Source organism: Antennarius striatus, chromosome 15 (genome assembly GCF_040054535.1).
Source record: "Antennarius striatus isolate MH-2024 chromosome 15, ASM4005453v1, whole genome shotgun sequence".
Taxonomy (NCBI): domain Eukaryota; kingdom Metazoa; phylum Chordata; class Actinopteri; order Lophiiformes; family Antennariidae; genus Antennarius; species Antennarius striatus.
The window spans coordinates 20,723,622-20,730,023 of record NC_090790.1 but is presented as its reverse complement, the minus strand read 5'-3'; positions in this window follow the sequence as shown (position 1 = coordinate 20,730,023).

Below are 6,402 nucleotides of genomic sequence, written 5' to 3'. Positions count from 1 at the left end.
TGTGTGTGTGTGTGCGTGCAGGTGGTTCTGTCCACTGGTTGGTGCTCTGCTCGTGTCTCCGTCCTTCACCACAGGCTTCTGCAGCGCCATCGCACCGGAGTCGACAGCCACCCCCCCACGCGGTGCCACCACAATGAGCAGGTTGGGTTCCCATAACAACACCAGAATAACCTGCTGGGGACCAGCAGCTCCTCGGGGGCCGTCTGTCCCGTCTGGCCTGAGCGTGTCAACACCTCTGGACCTGGACTTGTTGAGACCTGGACTGGTTTCTGCTGCGTTGGGGTGCAGGGAGCTGTTCTGCGTCGGCCCCTCACACCTGCAGAGGTGTCCAGGTTCGGCTCCCTGAAGGTGTTGTTGTTTGTCCCACCTTTACTGGATCGTCAGGAGCAGAAACTACACGTCACATCTAAACAAATACAGTCTTCGTACGTTAACAACTCAGTGCGAAATTAGTGTGAGAACTGTCATCACTGTAACGTCAGTTACTCTTTTTGGCCACTTGGCGGCAGCAGAGAGGACGCGGACGTGTCTAGTATATAAATTGCATAGGTAAAGATGGACACCTGAGCAGACGAATTGCTGTGATGTCATCATCGGGCGTCGGGGTCTCTGATGGTCATGTTTGATTTGTTACGATAAAATCATTTTATACCCCCCCTGGTTATTAATAGTTACTCTGCAGCGCTTTATTCTCTGACATCCCAGCCGAGGGGCGGTTCCCAAAAAAGGGAAAACTTTTAAAAAATAAATAACAGGTGAAACAGAATTTCCATGCAGTCTTTTACGTTCGCTGCTCAGGTCGGTTAGCTTCAGCGGGGGGGGGGGGGGGCTGACACGTTTCTGTTGGCGGTTGGAAAGAATATTGTTGGCATCAGCAGAAAGGCTCAGTCCGGCAGGAGGGGGTGCACACCTGCGTGAGCGCCGGCCAGGTGCTGCATGCGTGCTGTAGGTGTGCAGACAGGTATGCAGCGCCTCACAGGTGAACGTGGCAGACGGCGGCGGTGACATTCCAGCTTTAAGCCCCGCCTCCAGGTCGGGTCTTATTGACTTCGGCTCATCTTCCGATTAAATCCGAGCGCAATTTCCGATGCGTTTCTTATCATGTGCGGAACAGAGCGGCCATTCATCCTCCTGCTGGTCACAGGGCTGACACTGGAGCGCCCCGGGTCACCAGGGACCCGCCTGAGTGGAACCGCCGGACAGAAACCTGCTTCCTGGCGCCGAACCAGGTCCAGATTCCAGCCGCGCCCTCCTGAAGGAAGGCCTTCTGCTCGCTACACTAATATTTAGCTTGGTCATTATGATGCTGCCCCCCCCCACTGAGACGCTCCAGTCCAGGCCCCCATCAGCCACACACACACACACACACGAGGGGAGTATTTCTGTGATTTCTGTGATGTGTAGGGTGGGGGGTGGGGGGTCCTCTGAAGTTTTGGGTTATCATGACCCCCCCCCCACATCTCCATCTTCTGACATAATTCAGAGGAGGTCAGGACTTGGTCCCAGATCCAGACAGATGGTCCACCAGCCCCCACCCCCCCCTCGAACCCCCCCTCAGATTCCAACAGCGAGTGGTTAGATGTCGGTTTGCTTCCGGAACGTGTTTCCTGTCTCACGGTGGGGGGGGGGCATCTCCACCCGTCTGTGATGCTGTGACGGGATTCGAACCTTCAGCTCCTGACGTGGAACCAAACTCCTACTGGAGGGGGCAGGTATTTGTGTGTGTGTGTGTGTGTGTGTGTGTGTGTGTGTGTGTGTGTGTGTGTTTTAAAGTGCTTTCAGCCCCCGTCTCGGCGCTGGAATCCCTTTCAGATGGTTGTGATGGGGGGGTGTGATCTGACCCGCCGTGTGTCGGCAGGAAATTGGAGAATGTTCCCGAAGAGCAGCCGTGAAGCTCCGCCCACATTAGCCACATGTAGCCACTAGCTAGCATCGCTAGCTGATGTCATCCTGGGGTCAGAAGCCTCCGGGGTGAGGACCAGCTTCAGGATGGAGACGCTTCTTCACGTGGCGGCGCCCCAGGTGGGTGGGCGGTTCCTCCTCAGCAGAGATCTCAACTCCTTAACCCCTTACTTCCTGTCTCTTCAGCTACAACCCCTCCCCCCCAAAGGAAGCCCAGTTTGGAGGGAAGAGAAGAAACCCTAACCCCGTCCTGAAGTCCTCCATGTTCTCCCCACGCGCCTCCGGTCCATCGTAAACATCTCATTTCCTCCGTGGACCAACAGGATGGAGACCAGGAGACGTGCTGAGAGATGCCCCGTGTTCCGTGCTCCTTGTTCCGTGTTCCTCATTCCGTGTTCCTCGTTCCGTGTTCCTCGTTCTGTGCTCCTCGTTCCGTGTTCCTTGTTCCGTGTTCCTCATTCCGTGTTCCTCGTTCCGTGTTCCTCGTTCTGTGCTCCTCGTTCCGTGTTCCTCATTCCGTGTTCCTCGTTCCGTGTTCCTCGTTCTGTGCTCCTCGTTCCGTGTTCCTCGTTCCGTGTTCCTCGTTCTGTGCTCCTCGTTCCGTGTTCCTCGTTCTGTGCTCCTCGTTCCGTGTTCCTCGTTCCGTGCTCCTCGTTCCGTGTTCCTCGTTCCGTGTTCCTCGTTCTGTGCTCCTCGTTCCGTGGCATAAGAGTGGGGAGTAGACGTGTCCAAAATTATTGTCACACCATATGAGGACCCTGTGTGTGTGTGTGTGTGTGTGTGTGTGTGTGTGTGTGTGTGTGTGTGTGTGTGTGTGTGTGTGTGTGTGTGTGTGTGTGTGTGTGTGTGTGTGTGTGTGTGTGTGAGAGTGTGTGTGTGTCTGTGTGTGTGTTTGTGTCTGTGGAGACAGCGGCATCCAGTCATGCCTCAATACAAGAGTCTTCCAGGTACTTCCTGTTGGTGGACAGACCAACACGAGGTACTTCCTGTTGGTGGACAGACCAACACGAGGTACTTCCTGTTGGTGGACAGACCAACACGAGGTACTTCCTGTTGGTGGACAGACCAACACGAGGTACTTCCTGTCAGGTGGACAGACCAACACGAGGTACTTCCTGTTGGTGGACAGACCAACACGAGGTACTTCCTGTTGGTGGACAGACCAACACACGGTACTTCCTGTCAGGTGGACAGACCAACACACGGTACTTCCTGTCAGGTGGACAGACCAACACGAGGTACTTCCTGTTGGTGAACAGACCAACACGAGGTACTTCCTGTTGGTGGACAGACCAACACGAGGTACTTCCTGTCAGGTGGACAGACCAACACGAGGTACTTCCTGTTGGTGGACAGACCAACACGAGGTATTTCCTGTCAGGTGGACAGACCAACACGAGGTACTTCCTGTTGGTGGACAGACCAACACGAGGTACTTCCTGTTGGTGGACAGACCAACACGAGGTACTTCCTGTCAGGTGGACAGACCAACACGAGGTACTTCCTGTTGGTGGACAGACCAACACGAGGTACTTCCTGTTGGTGGACAGACCAACACGAGGTACTTCCTGTTGGTGGACAGACCAACACGAGGTACTTCCTGTTGGTGGACAGACAAACACGAGGTACTTCCTGTTGGTGGACAGACAAACACGAGGTACTTCCTGTTGGTGGACAGACCAACACGAGGTACTTCCTGTCAGGTGGACAGACCAACACGAGGTACTTCCTGTTGGTGGACAGAGCAACACGAGGTACTTCCTGTTGGTGGACAGAGCTAGCATCATCCTGTCTGCGCTCCTCTTACAGCCGAATTAAACAGCAGTAAGGATAATGTTCCGGTCCAGGAAGCGTCAGAACGCCTCGCCGTCACTCCGAGCCGTCATCAGGTTCTGGCAGACCTTCTTCAGGAGCTGTCGAGTGAGTTATGAGCTGTTCTCATACCACCAATGGCGGAGCGGCACACCTTCGCCGTCAGCCTATCATCTCACTGCGCCGTGAATGAGACTCTGTTCCTGGTTCTCATTCACGCTGCTGAGCCTTCCTCACGTTCACCGGAGTCATCAGCCACCACCACCAGTGTCTGGACTCTGGGGGGGGGGTATGTAGACAGACACCCAACAACCTGGTATTGAGTCTGGTGTTCCATCAGAAGGTTCAGTCTGAACATTCAGGTTCCTTCTTTTATTTCATGTCCAGACGACTGAAATGTTTCAATACTTTTCCATGAAATGTTGTCCAAACAGATCCGATCCCCAGATCCCTCTGACGTTAATCCCCCGACCTTTCCTGTAGCGCCGGCGGCGCGCTAACGTTGGGCATTCACATGGAAACAGTTGGACGACCATAACTTGAAGTTCTCCCTGAAGGGGAATTCATATCTTCTGGCCGTTTCTCTGCCGAGGAACTTCGTGTTAGCCGACATAGATGACGTTACTTCACAGCTAACGTTAACTCTTCACATCTTTGTCTGTGTAGGTTCTGTCATCCAGGTCATGGTTCTCCAAAGCTGTTTAAATCGATCCACTGGACCCTAAGAAGGTTTCTGAAGACGTTTGGTCTCTCATCCCAGAGACTTCTGCAGGTCTGTTCTTCGGTTCCTGACATCGGTGAACCTCCAGGGAGACGCTGCTGAACGGCTTTACGACGCAGTAAATGTTAGAATCTGGAAATTATGGTTTTTAAAAGTCAGCCATTGAAACAGATGTGAGCTAGAACATCTCCAGAAGGTTGAGGAACTAGATCCACAGCCACATGAGTAATGGTCAGTGTCGGACAGCAGAGCGGCGCTCATTGTCTTCACTGCTGTTAGTGCTTTTCCACGTTCTCCTCCAGGGAATGACGCGTGCTAGCGCCACCATGGCTACCATTAGCATCCGTTTGATTAAAGCGCCTGTTTGGAGGGGGCCTGAAGGCCGTCTGCCGTCAGGGATCACCTCCCACCATATATCTGACTGTTATTAGAGCAGAGACAAAAGAGGAAGTTGGTTTACAAAATAAAAGCACATTTATTTATCAGGCTGAACGAACATGACGGGGACATCAGCTCACTGACTGGACCACTGGAGGTCAAAGGGCATTCATCTGTGTCCTGACTCAAATGTTTTGCTGCGTCTTCCTGAAAAGCCTCACGTGTGACCTTTGACCCAGAGTCCACAACAGGAAGTGACTTTTGAAGCATCCTGTATCTGCATAATCAGCCTCCTCCTCGTCATCCTCTGATGACGAAGCCTGAACTGGACTGGGGGGGGGCGTCTTTTACTGACGGTCCCTCGGAGCTCGTGAACACTCCGTGTCGGATCGGGCCCCCGGCGGTCCGTGGAGCCGCGCTAATCTGCAGCTCTGGCTCCTGCAAGCAGCTGCCATTGAATACCGTCTCTATGTAGCGTGTTATTCTACAGGGGGGGGCAGGGAGGGAGGGGGCGAGGAGCCCGGTATCCAGTCGCCGGCCCGCTGGCAGGACGGCCGGCGGTGAAACTGCTAGCGCTCGTCGCGCGTTCTGGTAAACACCCTCTCCTGGTCCTGCCCCCCCCCCCCCCCAACTTTGTTACATCACAAAAGATGGATTCATGTTCAGCGGCTCCAAGGAGAAGACGAGCTCAGAGCTGCCCATGTCCCCCCAGTGTGCATTGTCCCCCCCAGCCCGTCCTTTAATTAAAGCAGTGCCTCAGCTTTCATTTGTAACACGCCCTGCTTTCACACACACACACACACACACACACACACACACACACACACACACACACACACACACACACACACACACACACACACACTCCTCTCCTGTCCTCTCATTTTTAGAAGAACACACACCCTTTCTCTCCGTCTTCCAATTTTCCTGGATGCCGTTAAATGGGAGTCCTCAGAGCCGCTTTGACCCCCCCCCCCGCCGCATTGACGTGTAGAACGAACAAACCCTCGGGTGCAAACCAGAGCCCTCAGACGTGCCTCCAGTTATCCTACACGGGCAGGAAACACGTGACGTTTCTTTAGGATGTGCTGGAACTCGGCTCAGGTCACGCCGGCGGCGCGTGGAGGACGATGCTGCCCCCGGTGGGCGCAGGAGAGAAGGCAGGGTGCTGGCAGGACGAGGTGTGTGTGGAAACGTTCAAACGTATTGGTTCATAAACACAGAGACAGGAAAACCTGGTGGAACACGACCGACAAGCGTCTACACACACACACACACACACACACACACACACACACACACACACACATAATCCCTCCACACAACGCCTGACAGTCAACACGCAGGGAGAAAATGGTCATCTAGCTGCAGGCTGCTCTATTTTCCTTTTGCATATACAATAATTAACTTTATATATACGTCCCCACACCCGATGCTTATCCCTCCCCAGCTGGTATTTTTGCCGCCGCTGTCATTTCCAGTCGGGCCCCAGAGCCTCCGACCGCCGCTCGTCCCAATAAAGAACCCGTAATGACAGGCTGGGCTGGGGGGGCCGCTAAAAAAGCCTCCAGCTCTCCTGCCGGCTTGCA